General features: G+C 33.6%; 1 protein-coding gene across 4 annotated transcripts in view; it reads right to left on the reverse strand.

Annotated features, from left to right (window-relative positions):
* LOC141534860 (coiled-coil domain-containing protein AGAP005037) overlaps positions 1-18271 on the reverse strand; it is a 651729-nt gene that overhangs the window by 608961 nt on the left and 24497 nt on the right. For 3 of the 4 annotated variants that reach the window (XM_074254459.1, XM_074254462.1, XM_074254460.1), the window contains exon 2: positions 9769-10010. The exons of the other annotated variant lie outside the window; for it this stretch is intronic. The gene's annotated coding sequence lies outside the window, so the exon portion shown is untranslated. The remainder of the gene's footprint in view (positions 1-9768; positions 10011-18271) is intronic. 4 annotated transcript variants of the gene reach the window in all.

The following is an 18271-nucleotide window of genomic DNA, read 5'->3' on the forward strand; positions in this document are numbered from 1 at the left end:
AAAAAAAACACGTTATTAAAAGACGATAATGTCGTTGAATTTATTTTTTATGATATTTTTGCAAATAACGATATGAGACCGACTACAACAAATATATATTTGAAGACATCTACCTCAAAAATCAAATTTGTAATACACGAAAGTCATTTGATCATAAAAGTTAAAAATCATTTAAATAAAAAGGGCTTAAAAACGTAGATGTAAAATTTTTTCAAATTTTCAAAATCACGGAATGAATTTAAAAAAATCATCAAAACCAGACAAATAAGAATTTAAATTGAAGGCAATCAGATGAAGCTTAAGATAAATTTGATAGATTTTATCTATCTGTTACATGTGAAAAATTATGTTCTTAAAATGTTACAGAAACCGCATCGCTATCTATAGAAAATTTTTTTATCCTACTTCATATGATCCGATAAAACAAATCTCGACAAGACATCATCCGAAAGCCGTATAGATAATTTTCATAAACAGAATTTGCTAGAATAGTATTGTAACAAGGAAAACTGAACTTCCCATGGTCGTTATCGACCACCTTATTGACGCCATGATAAATAAGGGTTTTCTCTTACCGTTCGATTTTGACAAGTAGTTCAGACTTGTCACCGGGCGTGCAAATCGAAAGTCCCCACTGCTGTCCCCGAAAACGAAGATAGGTTGACAATAGGAAAGTTCGAGAACGGAGTTGAGGGTTATAAAAAAGCCGGCAAAAGAAACATCGACGCTTTTTGAGCCAGGCCTTGGAACAAGTAACGCTTTTTGAGCCAGGCTTTTGAGCCAGTGATGCTTTGAGACAGTGAGGCTTTTGGCAAAATAATGAGTCAATGTAGTGCTGTGTAATAAATTCTGTCATCGACATTTAGGACCATCAAGAAGGAAGTCAATGTACAATCCGGAATTGGGAACCTTTTACTTGGAGCCAGATAGTTTATTCGAGACGAGAGAGAGAGACCAACCAGCCGCTGATTTCGCCAGTTTCCTCCAGGACATCACTCAACGTTTGGAGAGTTGTAAAAGTTAAATCAGGTATTACTATTAGATTTATTTCAGGCCAAGCTTGAATTTGTAAATTGAGAGGCCGAATTAACTGTAATAAAATTTTGTCAATTAATGATCGCTATTGTCTCAGATGTCACTTTTAATTTAGTAGATTCTTTTATAAGTAAATTATTCATAAATGTCAATTATTTAGTTTGTTACAAGCCTTTTAGCTATGGGAAATTATTTAGTTAAAATTATTTGATTAAGTTTGAAATAGTAGAAGCAATTGTGTAATTTAGATAGTCAAGGTCATTCTGGAATATATGTAGTTGAATATTTAAGGAGGCTTGTTAAATTTGTAGAATTTGAAATTTGAAATTTTGTAAAATTAATTCTAGGCCGTTGGGCTAAATTTAATTAAATTGGAGAATTTAGTGAATTAATTTATTGGAAAAATTGTTTAATAAATTTAATAGAATAGTGAGTTGATAGAATAAATTAAATTTAGTTGAGAAATTTTGGTTGATAAAATTTTGTAATGAATTAAATTAGTAAATTTGATAATTTGTGTTAAAGAAATGATAAGCGTAAAATTCAATTAATTTAGACAATTAATAATTTCGGAAAAATTGAGTAATTAGAGAAAATTGTGTATTAAGTGAGCGTCCTGTGGACGGTCGGTTGTATGGAAGTTAGGGAGTTATTGAGAAACGTTGTATAGACGCCCGAGTCGGGGGTACAACGGATTAAGTTAGGAAACCACTGCGTAGACTCCCGAGTCGGGGGCGTAGTCGGGAATAGGTTTTAACTAGTATTCCGTCAGGTTGACGAGGTAATTAATTGGTATTTTATGGTGTTCCGTCAGGTTGACGAGGAAATTGAGATATTGAGATATTCTGTCGGAGTGACGAGGTTTAGGAAATTGGTTATTTAGTTATAAGAATAATTGGCAAGGGCCAGCGTAGGTGAGAGGTTCTCACAATTAAGTTAGTTCATAAGTAAATTGTTGGTTTTTGTAATTTGATTGAATAAATCGATTTAATTGTTATAAATTTGTCTCAAATTTAGTTACAGCTCTCTCGGACTTCTCACGACCCTGTCTTTTCCCTCCCATGCTTCTCCGGTTTCTGGAACACCGTGTCTAAAATCCCAGTGGCGCTCTTTCTAAAGAGGAAAGGGGTGGCTAACTGGACCTGGGCAAAACGCCCTGGTTACAGTATTTATCCTAGAAGACAAAATCAACATCGTCAGCAACCGACAATTTTTATATCCTCTCCGTAATAATCCGAAATGACAACTCCCGATTGGACACTATCCGGGAATTTACTCTGATGATAAGGAAAAAACTTAATTATCGATCCACAAGTTTATGCAGACGATAATGTAAATTTCAACCGATAAATTAATGAATAAAATTTTTAAATTGCTTAACCTTAATCAAAGTATTATCCATAAAATCAATCAACCATTTTATTCTATAATCTTAAAAACACAATTTCAATAATAACAATTCAAATTTTTAACGATATGATTTTAAATAAATAAGAAATTAAACAATGATTTACTTATATAATTTATTTATGTTTTCGAGATTCTTGTAAGGGGTACTTTTTGACTCATTTTTTCCTCGGCTCAATTTAAGCTCGCCGGAGTCCAGGATTCTAACGAGGATAATTTTATTTAAATCAAAACTCGAAATTTAAACAACAAATAATACAGAACCTCGTTATTCTAATTAACATATTATCATTATATACATTTAACAAAAGAAATACGACGACTAATCTAAACCTACTTATACACGGCGTTTACAAACTTTAATTTTACCGATGTCAGCAAAAACATTCTCCCGTTGTACTTCAATACGCGTCGCTTACACCCCTCCGTCAGCCCTCTGGTGCCCATCTCCTGACGGGTGACTAGTGCCGCCCCGCAGGCCCTCTTCGCGATACCCAAGGGGAGAGTGAATATAATCCACCTCCCCCCACCTACTCGGCTGTGGTAGCCACCTTTTGGCAGAAGGCCTTCAGATGGAGAGTCGCCTTTACTCGTGGGTAGAAAAGTTCACTTACCTGTGGTAGTACTCGCCAGGTTGAGTGGACTCTCTTTTCAATTTCCTCGGCTAGAAGTCTCTAGACGAGAAAATTGGACCAGGAGAAGGTTGCTCATCGACGGAAAACTTTTGGGCTTTATCAACCTAACAGTTTTTACTAAAAGCGAAAGATCTTGACGAATTATCGCCATTTATGGCTTGCCGTCGAACTTCGGGAAATTCCCAAAAAGTTATAAATTTCAATTTGATCAAAAATCAGATTCACTCAAACAATTCATCAGATTAGAATAAATTTCAAACAAATTTATTTCCATACAATTCCTCGTCGGAACTTAGAAGAAATAATTTTCAAACAAAAAAAAATTAATTCAAATCAAATCATTTCCCATACTTATTCGGCTTGGGATTTAGTGAAAATAATTTTCAAATAAAAATAATTAACAAAAAATAATTAATTACATATTTCGTCTTTATTTGAATAAATTCGAAATATATCATTAATTCTTTATTTCAGGTAAATTAAATTTTTGTTCGGTAAAAGAACAAAAATTATTGCTACGCAGTTTCACTTATATTAGCTACTCAGTTTTTACTGAGAGCAAACAAACGACGAAATTATTCGTTTTCTATCGCGGCGATGGAGAACTATTCCCACCACGCTTTAACTATAAATATTCTTATTGAAACGACGTAATTATTGATATCTTTGTTTTTCCATGAACAATTACTCACAATAATAATAATTATAATCCTAATGATAATAATAATTAATAGTAAACAAAATAATTAAACTCCTGAACAGAAATTAGCATACATATATCATTTGTCGTGGCTTGCCCGGCGACGCGATCGCGGTAGCGATGGCCCGCGTCCGTCGATGAGTTCCGTATTGTCGGCTCTCGCTGTCCACGACACCCCTCCGCCTCCCCGCTTAGAATATCTTCTTCAGAATATGTATATATAAACTTCTGAGCCAATGCCATTTTTCGACATTACTCAATGAAATGATACATATTATGACAAAGTTTTCTTAAAGTTATGATATGAGATCGGCTACAATAGATAGATTTTTAAAGAAATCTACCTAAAAATTGCGTAAAAAAATCGACGTCACAGATAAGCTCAGACTTGTAAATAATAACTAAAAAACCGACGAAGTGGGGGTAAATTGCTCAATAAGGATTGCATCAAAAAACATTTTGTCAGAAAATGACGTCATTAGCAAGTTCCAACTTTTTCTTAAAATAGTGGGGGTAAATTACAGCTAAAAAATCGCGGGACAAAATAGCAGTTACTGGATGGCAGGATAAAAAATGATGATGTAGTCGCGGGAAATGGCGGCTACCAGATAGTGGATTAAAAAGAGGCGGTAAAATGACGGAAATTAAAATTTAGAATTGTTGATGAAAAAGGGTTGAAGATATGGTGACTACCAGGTGGTAAATCAACAAAGGGGCGTGAAAATCAAAATTCAAAATAGTTAATAAAAAAAGGTTGAAGATAAGACCAAAATTAAGATCGGTAATTTAGCAGGGATACGAACCACTCAGTCGGTGTTGTAGATTCCTACAATACCTTTAACAAGTGGGTTTTCGGCTTATCTATAAAGATTTTCAATTTACTTTTCTTAATATAAAAAAAATTGTTTGCCACTATCACTACAGATGACTATGTGGACAAGCAGTTAACAAAATATTCCCATTTAAAATTTTCTATTTCTTACATTTCTTCGCATTTCTTTTATAACAAAAGCAGATTTTTTGTTTTTTCGAGATTAAAATTTGAAAAAATTTTTTTCTTATTGCCAATTTTTTTTTTGGTAGATAAATGTATTACTTGCAAAACAAAAGTAAAATTGTAATTTTTAATCGAGATACTGCGTTTTTTTATCCGCCCGAAGAAGGAATTCTACGTTTTCTTGTTTTGCACTTTATACGGAAAAAAGTAAACTGTAATAAATGATAGTCGAGTTGTAATAAATAATGATCAACTGATAAAAATTACCATTTCAAACAGTAAAATCGTGATTTTACTAGTTACTATGTAATATTTATTATTTAAATGCTACAATTTATTGTTTACACGCTAAAAAATACTATTTCAAACGGTAATATTCGCTATGTGAAAGTTAAAAATGTGAAAGTATAATAATTAAGAACTTTGACTTTGATATTTATAATTTCGTATGTAAAAAACGATCGTATGATATTTAAAAAATATAAACTACAGTTCGTAAATTTTTATATAAGCAACGTCAATATTTACAAAGTAAAATGGTAAATTTTAAACGCAATGCTAAAGATGGAACTGTAATTATTGATGTGCTTCGACGGGTAAAATATACATTTTAAAAGTAGAATTTTTACTGTTTCAAACGTTAAATTCTCCCAGAGTGTTGGACCTTCCCCTTCTCCTTATTTGTAACGTTAGTGCTCTTGCAGAGCATTAGCATGTACTACAGTTGAATCGCGTTATGAGTCCGGCTTGTTTTCTTTGTTTTTGAACCAGACTATCGTTAGTAAGAGAGAGAGACACAAGGAGGGCTCATAATGCGACTCGACTGTATTTTTTTTGCCAATGCGCATGACTTTTTTAACACGTGTTGGACAGCACCGATTTCAACACTGCCAAGATAGCCAGAAATACGTGGTTAATAAAACTCTTGACAACAATGACCCTCGAACGTTCTTATAGCGTTGCGGTTAGGTGATAGTATCGCGTGCGTTAAGGTTACTATTCGAAACTCGGTTAGGGCAATATTTTTCTGAATTTATTTTTAAGGCAAGCGTAAGACTTCTTCACAATGAATGAATGCAAATGTGATTGAAATCTTATCCCCTCCTCCAGCTCCTCTAAAAAAACTCCGAAAATAAAAAATGTAAAAAAAAAAATATCAATTAAACAAAAAAAAAAAAAAAAAAAAGACAAAAAAAAATTTTTTTATTTATAGTTTTTTTTTATTGTTAATTTTTTTGTTAATCCCGATAGCAAATTTAATAAATTATATCCGAAAATAATATTTAAAACTATAAAATTTAAATAGTCAGGGTTGTTATTTACTATTATTATTTTTAAAAACTACTTGGCGTGATATTATAAAATACATGTTAAAATGGCGATTTTTACTGTTTGAAACTGTAAAATTTATAAAACCACTGTTGTTATTTACTATAGTCATAGTCACAATTTACTCGGTACGATAGTATAGACTACACATTGAAATGGCAATTTTTACTGTTTGAAACTGTAATTTTTAAAGATAAAAGAGTCATTATTTACTATAGTGACCACTACTAATCACTTATTTTGGATATTAAATTATAAATTGTGGCTTTTATACTTTCTACATTTAGATTTGTAATATTTACATTTTTGCCACCCCGATGTCCACTGTACAGTTTGAAACTGTAAAAAGTAACCGGAATCCGAGTGAATTTTACAGTTTACTTTTTTCCGTGTAATAATATGTCGAGTCGAATCGTACGTATACGTTGGAGTATATACGTGTTTGTATGTAGAGTAGAGTCATGCATGTATTGTACTAAACAATCACCTCTATATCTGTTGAGAGAGAGCGTGGGCGTACGAACTCAGATGACTATATCTACATATTAGCTCTAGTAGACTATATCTACATATTCGACTAGAAAATTCTCGAACAATTTTCTTACCGGAATTCATTTAAATTCGAAAGTCATCGTAGTCGTCAAGTTGCAGCGTAGGCGCAGAACGGTAGGAAAAACCGAATTGGCTCGTGCGGTGGCCAGGACCACTAGTTGCGCTGAAGCCCTTGTGTCAGTAGTAAATAACACGCAATCGCTCTTACGTATTACGCAGAATACAGTACAATTAATAAGTTCTCATGAATCATATCGTTTCATTTTCATTCTATTTATTATCTTGTAACGGGGTAAAATTACCCTAAATCAATAAGTTACCGTATATCAATAATTGTTCGACATAGCACTGGCGCGTCTCGATCTTCGGGCGTAAGGAGTGAATAGGAGGGGGTAGTTTTGGGTTAAAATAGGTGAGCCGTGCAGTGGAAAAGGGAGAAGTAGTGTGACCGCCAGACTGAGTGCCACGGAAATCGAGAAGGACCGATCCCCGGAGTAGTGACGAGACAAAGGAAGCCAACTACAACTAGGACTTCATCTTCAATTAGAGAGATAGATCATCGTTTTATTCGTCAAGGTATCAATTATTACTCTATGGGAAAGAAGTGGGCCGTGGTTTACCCAATACCTAGTTACTTCTCCTAATTAATTATTATTGGATCGTTTAATCGACGATTATTTTAATAATTAATAGTTGAACATTTGCTAGTTTGGATCGAGGATTTTCATGGGGGCTTATACGCGAGAGTCACTCAATCGACCTTGCGGGAAAAATTTAACAACTAGAAAATTATCAATAAATTAATTAACATCCGAAAAATTCGTTAAATTTATTGTTATATTTTTTTGTAATAATTAACTGAAGTAAAATTGATTAATTTTTGTCACTTGGAAAATAATTGACAAACTTTTATTCGTGGAATTTCGGTCGAGCGTCAGTACGTTTTTGTGTCGCAGTAAATTCCAATACCCAAGGTCAAGTACAACTAAGCTAGCGAATGTTCTAGCAAATAAAAATTAAATGCTTCGACTCGTGTCGATTATTTTTATAATTGATAAAACTATTGGAAATTTATTAAGAATTAATTATTAAAAATATTTTATATTATAAAATTATTTTATCACGTGGAAATTTAGTAATTTTGGGGATTAAGTCCGTGAAGTAATTAAATTAAAATTTACTGAAAATTAATAATTATCGGCGTGGACATTAAGTCCAAGAAATCAGTTATTTTGAGTCAAGAATGTCACAGGAAAAATTTAGTCAGAATTAATTAATTAAACTTGTGTTAATAATTTTGACCGTGATTGTAAAAATATTATTGTGATTAATTTAATTAGCAAAAGTTAATTCAAGGTATTAAGACCTTTTGTTCTGAATCAATTATTGTTATATTCTTAAGACCATGACAATAGGTTACTTAGGAATTTTAATCTATCTAATATTTTAATACAGAATTAAAATTTACAATCGGAATTTGAAATCGAATGTTCGTTAAGACTTATGGAATTTGATTGTTAATTTGGAATTATAGTTTTACCAATTACTAATGATTGAATAATTAAATCAAAATATTTAACTAAAATTAAGTACAGTCAAATTTGTTAAAATAAAATCATACAAGTGTGGGTTATGTGTGTGAAGATTAGTGTGGGTCATGCGTGATAGAGAGTGTTAATAGTGTTAAGTTGGTCCTGGTTAGCCGTTAGTTAGGCTAGACGATCTCTGTCACACTGTTGTCTTTGTGCAGAGTAATTCGTTGGTTCTGGTTAGCCGTTAGTTAGGCTAGACAATCTCTGTTACACTGTTGTCTTTGTGCAGAAAGATTCGTTGGTTCTGGTCAGCCGACAGTTAGGCTGTAGTTTTTAAGAAGTCCTGATTGAATTTTGTTAACTTATTTTAAGTCAAGATACTGTTAGATTTTCTTTTTCTTGTTAATAAATATTGGCCAATCTTGTTAATTAATTATTTATTATTCAGCAGCACCTTCCTCCACTCTCTCTACTCTAAGAAAAAATTTCTCAGCTCTGGACCGGTTCCAGGAACCGTGATTAAAAATCCTGGTGGCGCCCTGATAATTATATTGTTCGTTAGTTTTGTTTGTTTATTTATAAAATTGATTAGGGGCCAACCTGAGCAGGTAAAAGTGTTACAATCTTTCGATTTATATTCATAAATTCAGCTGAATCCAGTTATTCGCTGATCAACGCAATTTTGTACAATATTGCGCGGCAATTCGGACAGACGCCATACATCCGAGATCTCTCTCACTTTTTTAGGTACAGACGGTCTGTGGGTGATCGTGCCGCCTTGGCTTTGATCATTTCTCTCTCACACACATAAGAAGTAACACGACTCTCAACAAGAGTCGTTAGTGTTCGCCTATAATTGGCAATATGCATTAAATTATTCAACAAGAATAGTTCAATATTCTTATAGTTATGGTCCTGCTTGAACTAAACAACAATAGTTACGGTCCCGCCCTGACTAAATAATAATTACACATTTATACACGATTTTTCTTGTACCTATCATCGAGGAGTTTTTTTTTTTTACCTGGCTTTACAAGATTTTTCTTCTTCTGGGACAATAAATTCCTTCCTGATGTCCCAAACATAGAATGTAATTTATTTAAAATTCCTATCCATCTAAAATATTAATCAAATTAAATTTTGAAAACCTAGAGCACGAAATCTCGGCGTTTTGATGAAGTTTCGATAAAACATAATCGGAAATTTAGCAACAAATGGTCGTAAAGACTTTAAAACAATTCATTTTCTCCGTTATTGAATTCTAGACATGATCCGGTTTATTCGTCTGAATAACTTTCCGATATTTTTTTAAGATATTTCATTAAACAACTTATTCTTTTCAATAACTATAAAAACCCACACTTGTGTCTTTTTTCACAATTAACTCATGAGAATTTCAATTATAAACTTAATTTTTGATATTGGAACAGTTAGAACTCAATTGTGAACAAATTAACTTTTTTCCCTCCCTGACTGTACTATAACTGCATGCTAAAGAGAATAAAAATTTTCATATATTTTCAAGTTTCTATCAAGTCAAATATCAAAAATAAAAATGAAAATCATTTTGGATACGTTTACCTTTATAGTTCAAAAAATTTGGTGTCGCTTAAAAATAAAAGTGAAATCGTTTCAATTACTAAAGTTGATTAAAAATGTCGAGTTTTCCCGATTTAGAATAACTTTAACTGATTTATTGACCAATGATATCTCTTTATATAGGTTAAAAATATCCTCCATCGTTTTATCAATGACTCCATTTGATCATAGTTCCAGTGATATTTATTTGGTCTATTATAAATTTTTGAGTGATCAAGATGTATCTGTAACATAAATCAATGTTTTTAGTATATTAATATTATTTGTTAATTCCGTGCGAGGCATATACGGGAGTAGCACTGTGCTTCTTAACATCTTTATGCTGTGTGGAAAAATTCCGGAGTACCTTCTGGAGTCTAATACCACACTCATACCCAAGAAGGATAGAGCCTCCGAACCCGGTGACTTTAGACCAGTTACGGTTTCTTCAGTCATCACCAGAACCTTTCATAAAGTCTTGGCCAACAGGATAAATAAACTCATCAAGCTGGACCCAAGGCAGAAAGGCTTCAGGTCAGTGGACGGTTGCTCCAGTGTGGCCAGATCGTGCGATTTTTTTACCCCCTCTTTGGCGTCGCGCGCGCCTCGGACACAAGCAAGCGATGCGTGTCTGTGAGTCGGAAAACCGAGCGGAGCCGAAACCTCCTGCCACACGAAACAGAGGAATAACTCACACAACAGTAGCTCTCTGTTCGTGTGAAATTCTAAGAATCCGATTTCAGCCGAAACATACAGCGGGAAAAATAATGTATTATTTTTTATAAAAATAAATAAATAATGCTTTTTTGTTAAAAACATGTAGGTTTAATTTTGTTTTTTTAATATAAAAAATAAATTTTTTTTTATCAATAAAAATTAAAATACAAAATTTTTTTTTCTTAAAAAAATTAATATCAATTTTTTACGCTGTTATTAATAATAATAATTTATTATTAAATAACAATAATAATAATAATAATAATAATAATAATAATGGTAACTGGAAATTCCCAAACGCAGTTTTTATATTAATTCTTACTTTTATCCGATACAACGTCTGATGGCTACGCGGCGTAAGTGAAAGCTTACGTCGGCGAAACTTTTGAGATCGAGTCCTCGCTCAATCAATTTATTTTTCTCAAAATTTTTTTTTTATGTTGCTATACTAATAATAATAATAATAATAATAACTGTTATTATTTTTATAAATACTAATAACAATGGTTATTTGTTATAATTATTACGAATAATTTTGGTTACTGGGAATTCCCAAACGCAGTTTTTATCTTAGTTCTTACGTTTCCGCGGCAGGTCCTACGATGGCTACGCGGCGTAAGTGTAAGCTTACGTTGGCGAAACTTTTGAGATCGAGTCCTCGATCAAACAATTTTTTTTTCTTAAAAATTTTTTTTTATGTTGATATACTAATAATAATAATAATAATAATAATAATAATAATAATAATAATAATAATAATAATAATAATAACTGTTATTATTTTTATAAATAATAATAACAGTGGTTATTTATAATAATTATTATTAATAATTTTGGTTACTGGGAATTCTCAAACGCAGTTTTTATGTCAGTTCTTACGTTTCCACGGCAGGTCCTACGATGGCTGCGCGGTGTAAGTGTAAGCTTACGTCGCGTAGCCATCAGACGTTGTATCGGATAAAAGTAAGAATTAATATAAAAACTGCGTTTGGGAATTTCCAGTTACCATTATTATTATTATTATTATTATTATTATTATTATTATTGTTATTTAATAATAAATTATTATTATTAATAACAGCGTAAAAAATTGATATTAATTTTTTTAAGAAAAAAAAATTTTGTATTTTATATTAAAAAAACAAAATTAAACCTACATGTTTTTAACAAAAAAGCATTATTTATTTATTTTTATAAAAATTAATACATTATTTTTCCCGCTGTATGTTTCGGCTGAAATCGGATTCTTAGAATTTCACACGAACAGAGAGCTACTGTTATGTGAGTTATTCCTCTGTTTCGTGTGGCAGGAGGTTTATTCCCCTCGATTCCTTCGACTTTCTCGGATTCCTTCGGCTCCGCTCGGTTTTCCGACTCACAGACACGCATCGCTTGCTTGTGTCCGAGGCGCGCGCGACACCAAAGAGGGGGTAAAAAAATCGCACGATCTGGCCACACTGGGTTGCTCTGAGAACATCTTTTTAGTTGATCTAATTCTAAGGTTTTCGAGACTCAATAGCTAGTTTTCGAGAATCAAAAATTTTTTTTTTTAAATTTTTTTTTTTTATCGTCTTCAGAATGCTTCACTATTGTCAAAAAAAATTAACTCAATTTTTTCTGTCCGCTACAACTGCCTTAGTTTTAAATCTCATTTTAAAAATTCAATAAAAACAAATTGATATACCCCCCGCGGAGTTCGGCTTTTCCTCACACAAAACTGGAATTTTACGTTTTCTTTTTAGCCTAAATTCCTTACGTGAATTTTATGTAAGCTTTTCTTTGATAAGCACCTTTTGATATGCCTCGTCGACATTTAGCTGCCACAGATGTGGCTCGCATTGTTACCCTCCTTCAAGAGGGCTACAGTCAGGTGGAAGTAGCAGCTTCTATGAGAGTGAGCCAGTCCGTTATCAGTCGGGCCTATGCCCGATTTAACGCGACTCAAAGTTACGATCGTCGTCCGGGTCAAGGTAGACTACGAATCACTACCGAGCGTGATGATCGAGCTATCATTCGAGAAGCTCGTCGAAACCCTACTGCGCATGCCCACACGATCGCTCATCAATTTCGCAATCGTCGACAACGTCCTCCCCAACAACACATATCGGCATCGACGGTTCGAAATCGCTTTCGAGAGCAAGGACTACGCGCTAGACGCGTAAATCGCGTGCCTATGCTCACTCCACGACATCGCCGAGCCCGATTGGCCTATGCTCATGATCATCACCATTGGGGTCGTAGACAGTGGACCAGTGTATTATGGACTGACGAATCTCGATTTTGTCTTCATGGCAGCGATAGACGATCTCTCGTTTGGCGCCGTCGTGGAGAACGAGATCGGGATGGTTTTACGAGACCAGTTACAGCTTTCAATGGTGGATCAGTCATGGTGTGGGCAGGCGTGTCCTTCAATACCAGAACCCCGTTGGTCATCGTTCGTGGGACGTTGACTGCCGATAGGTACGTCGACGAAATTCTGGAGCCACACGTCCTGCCTATGCGCACACGCATGGGGGCAAGACGGTTCATTTTGATGCAGGATAATGCTCGTCCTCACACTGCAGTTCGTACGCGAACTTTTCTCCGCGCCAACAACGTAACAACGCTTAATCATCCAGCGATGAGTCCTGATTTGAACCCAATTGAGCATGTTTGGGACATGCTTGGGCGTCGATTGCGGCGAGACTATCCGCAACTGCACAATCTTCATCAGTTGACTCAAGCGTTGTTACGTTGTTGGCAAGGAATTTCGCAACGTGATATTCGACGATGCATCAACATGCAAGAGCGTTTACGAGCTGTGATTCGGAACAGAGGTGGCAATACACGGTACTGAGCAGTTACTGCCGTGCGTACAGAGGTCATTCGGCAGCTGCAAACAGAAAAACACGCAGACAAAGACACACACACACACACACACACACACACACACACACACACACACACACACACGTGTGTGTGTGTGAGAAGCGTAAATCCGACCGAGCAACCTCCACGTGGTACGCTATGGGTAACGCTAATGCCGGCGGTAAAACAACAGTCGAAAAAAATTGAGAAAATTTCGAAAAAAATTATCGAAAAAAATTGAAATTTTTTTTTTTCAAATTTCTTGAAAAATCAATCTCTTTGATCGAAAAAATAAAGAATTTTGAAAAAAATTTTCTTCAATGGAAAAATGAATAAAAATCACAAAATTGCTCATAATGGTGATTTTTGCGAAAACACAGAATTTGAAGCTTCTGGGCACTATGAACAAAAAATCAGCGCTTTGAATTTCTTAGGGATTTTAGGGGACACTTTGAAGTTAAAAATTACCAACGATATCCTTCGTTCATCCATTTTATCCAAAGTTATACCAAGTTATCCAAATATCCTTAATTATGCGAATTTTTGTCTTTTTTTCAGTCCGAGTTTTCAATTCAAAAAAAATTTTTTCGTCAAAAGCGGTTTACGTTTTCTTATAGAGAATATTGTGTAGTTTTCAAAACCCTCCTTCGATTTCCTATACGGTCATTATTTCCAGAGTTATTGATTTCCAAAGTCAAAAAACACTTTTTGCTTTGATTGACGATAACTCCGCGGCAAATTATTGTACAGGCTTTTTGATTACGTCAAATTAAAGGGTATTAAATTTACTAAAAGAGCTTTTAAACGAAACAATCGAAAAAATTTTTTTGAAGCCCGTAGACCTTTTTTAAGACGAAAAAAAATTTCGAAAAATTTTTTTCAGTAGTTTTCTTAGGATTTCTTCAGACCTGACGATGACAAAAATTTTTATGGTCACATCTAAAAACTAGACACTTGGAGCTACAATTTGCTTTTTTTTTTTTTTCTGTGCGATCATTTTCCTCGGAGTTACAGCTCGCTGAAAATCACCAAAAAATTTGGAATTTTTTTTATATCCCTTAATTTTTGTGACTAGTGTAGATAAGTCACGACCGCCACTGAAGTTAATTACCCACAGAAATTTTAAAAATTGTGATCATCATGCTTTGTCAGATTTACTTATGAATGCTTTGATAATCGACCGCTCTGATTTTGTTAATTCAGATCCAAACGAGCTACTGAATGTATTCAAAGATAGGGTTTTATCTTCTTTTGATCTCTATGCACCACTACTCACAAAAAGGGTTACTCTTCCTAATAACCCTTGGTTTACCAAAGAGTTAAAAACTAAGTGCAAAGAAGAATATCTGAAAACTGCTCTTTCAAACCTGCCATATAGTTCAAATGTATGGAGTAAACTTAAACACTTTGGATTAATTAAGTCAAATTCCTCATCACCACTTAATTTCTTCAGTGCATGTCAATTAAATGATTACTATGCAAGTATAGTCAGAAAACATCTGTCGTGTGACTCAAATTTTATTGATACCTTGCGAAATACATATACTAAGAAGGTAAATTGCTCATTTCATTGGTTTATGGTTGATATAGTGGATGTTACTAAAGCATTACATCTTACCTTGACTAAATCAAAAGGGAAAAGCCCTGATGGTATTGATCTGAGATGGTTGAGAGATCATATTCCCCAAATTTCGCTCTTTCTCACAGACTTATTTAATAGATTTCTCGACTCTGGTATCTTCCCTGATAGCTGGAAGATTATCTACATTATTCCGCTTCATAAGACTTCACCACCCAGATCATCGTCAGACACTCGTCCAGTTGCAAATTTGTCTCATCTAGCTAAGGTATTCGAAAGAATCGTCGCAAATCAGATAACAACATATTTGGAAGAAAATGAGTTGCTTGATCCCTTTCAGTCTGGTTTCAGGAAACATCACAGTACGCCGACGGCACTATTAAGACTAACTGATAATATCAGGGAGGCCATGGATAAGGGTAAATTAACAATATTGGTATTATTTGATCTGAGCAAAGCTTTTGATTATATTGATCCCAAAGACATTCTGATTGCGCTGTTAGAGCTTGGATTTTCAATAGAAACGATCATTTGGTTTTTTTCTTATTTATCGGAACGCTCACAGTCAATCTTGAATGAGCTTGGGGTTCCAATTCAACTCTTAAAAACGTCATCTGGTGTTCCTCAAGGCTCCGTGTTGGGACCGATCTTATTTTTGGTAGTTATGAATACTGTAGCTAGACGACTAATATACTGCAAACATGGAGAGTTCGCTGATGATATCTATATACTCCTGCAATTCTTGTTATTCCAGTTGAATGAAGCTGTTTTGAAAGTCAATACTGATGCGCAAGCAGTTGCAAATTGGGCAAGAGAGCATGGTTTGGAAATTAACTTATCTAAAACAAAAGCTATGATCCTGGGTTCAAACAGCAAGTTAAAACAACTTGAGAGCTTGGACTTACCACCAGTAGTGATAGATCGTGTCGTCATTCCGTACGTCAATTCTACTAAGTGCTTGGGAATTCACTTAAGTAGAAATTTATCTTGGAATCATCACGTTACTCAAATTGCTAGTAAAGTGAATTCGGCTCTGCATTGTCTCAAAGTTAGGAAAAATATCTTCTCACTCCCATAAGAAAATTGTTAGTATCAGCTACCATCTTGCCACTTGTTGATTATTGTTCTACAGTGTTGGTTGATTCAACTTGTGAAAACGATCGAAAACTTCAACGTGCAATAAACTGTGCAATAAGATTCATCTTTAATCTAAATAAAGATGAGCATATACCGTCTCATCGACAAAATCTGGGATGGTTAACTGTAAAATATCGTCGTTAATATTTTATGAGTTGTTATTTTTATAAACTACTTCAAGTTGGTAAACCAAGGTACTTAAGAGAACTGTTCACTGAAGAGACAGACGTGCGGCGTTCAAGTCGACTAGCTGCTAAGAAACATTCCTGCTTTAAATTACCAAATTTTGCCACCACCTTTATGGAGCATTCCTTTGTGGTAACTCTTATCCGCTTATGGGAGGATCTACCTGAAGATATTGTAAACTCGAGTAGTAGTGAAGTGTTCAAAAATAAAGTGTTTGATTATTTGCTAAATTTAGACAATTAAATTAGAAGTCAAAAACTGACAATCAAAAACTTTAATAGGTCTTTAAAAATTGAGTAGTTTAAAGCTTTTAAATAGAGTTATTGTTGAATCTATTACATTATTTGCATTTTTATATATTTCTAATTAGATTGATTAAGTTTTTGTACTTACATATACATAGTATACTATATTTTATGTAAATATTTTGTATTTAATATTGCCATTTGGCCTGTGCCTTGGCATGAATAAATCATCAATCAATCAATCAATCAATCTCTCTCTCTCTCTCTCTCTCTATATATATATATATATATATATATATATATATATATATATATATATATATATATATATATATATACAGGGTGTCTCTGAAGTGGCGGGAGTAATTGTTGGGGTCGATAGAGAAAAAAATACTGAATCGAAAGTTCCTGAGCCAAAAATTTTTTTGGGCCATAGAATTTGAGTTATGAATTAAAAACGATAGCCAATCAGAAGCGCGCTATTCGAGAAATGAAAATGAGCGGGGAAGTAGAGGAGACGCGAGAGTGAGATGCTGCAATAGCAGCTTACTCGCTCACACAAAGCCGAGCATGAGAGGGGATTGTGACGCTATGAGCCGAGTACGTAAGTGTGAATGAGTGGATGTATGAGGTCGCAAGCGGACGGCTTAATGTATGAGTGTGTGTCCGTGTATCGCAGCATTATTGGAGGCGTTGTAACGCTGAATTAAAGCTAACCGGGTACTCTAAGACAGAGGGAAAAAATTTTAATTTTATTTTTATTCGAAAAAATTTAATAAAAAAATAAAAAGGCCCAAGATTTAACCAGACCCACAGAAACGGAGAGTAAATTTTTAATTCTCATTTATTTTGCTGGGGATTATTTTCAAATAAAAAAAAAAAGGCTAAGATTCAACTGGAATCCAAAAAGAGATGGATGAAAAAATTTTATTTTTATTTTTAATCAGCAAAATTATTTTTCTTTAAAAAAGAGCCCAATCTCGACTGGAGCAAGAAAAAATGATTGAAAAATTTTATTATTAATTTTCAATCAACAAAATTATTATAAAAAAATAAATGGGCCCAAGTCTCAACCGGACCCAAACAAACGGATAAAAATTTTTATTACTTACTTAATTTGCTGGAAATTATCTTTAAAAACGAAAAAATGCCCAAGACTCGATCGGATCCAAAAAAATAATTAAAAGAATTTTTCCTTATTTTCAATCACCAAAATCATGTTTCTTCAAAAAAGGCCCAATCTCAACCGGACTAGAAGAAACTGATTGAAAAATTTTATTTTTATTATTAATCGAGAAAATTATTTTGAAAAAAAAATAGGGCCCACAATGAACCGGACCCAAACAAACGGATAAAAATTTTTATTACTTACTTCATTTGCTGGAAATTATTTTTAAAAACGAAAAAAATGCCCAAGACTCGACCGGACCCAAAAAAAGATAAATTGAAAAATTTTGTTCTTTTATTTTTAATCAGCAAAATTATTTTTTTTTAAAAAAAGGCCCAATCTCGACCGGAGCAAGAAAAAATGATTAAAATATTTTATCATTAATTTTTAATCAACAAAATTATTAGAAAAAAGAAAATAGGCCCCAGACTCTACCGGACCCAAACAAGCAGATAAAAAATTTTTATTATTTATTAATTTTGATGGGAATTATTTTGAAAAACGAAAAAAATTGCCCAAGACTCGACCGGACCTGAAAAAAAAAAAAAAATTGAAAAATGTTTTTTCTTATCTTCAATCAGCAAAATTGTTTTTCTTTAATAAAAGGCCCAATCTCATCCGGGCTAA

This window comes from Cotesia typhae, unplaced genomic scaffold (assembly GCF_013202065.1).
Source record: "Cotesia typhae breed Kobodo isofemale line unplaced genomic scaffold, CoteBio_Ctyphae scaffold_13, whole genome shotgun sequence".
Classification (NCBI taxonomy): domain Eukaryota; kingdom Metazoa; phylum Arthropoda; class Insecta; order Hymenoptera; family Braconidae; genus Cotesia; species Cotesia typhae.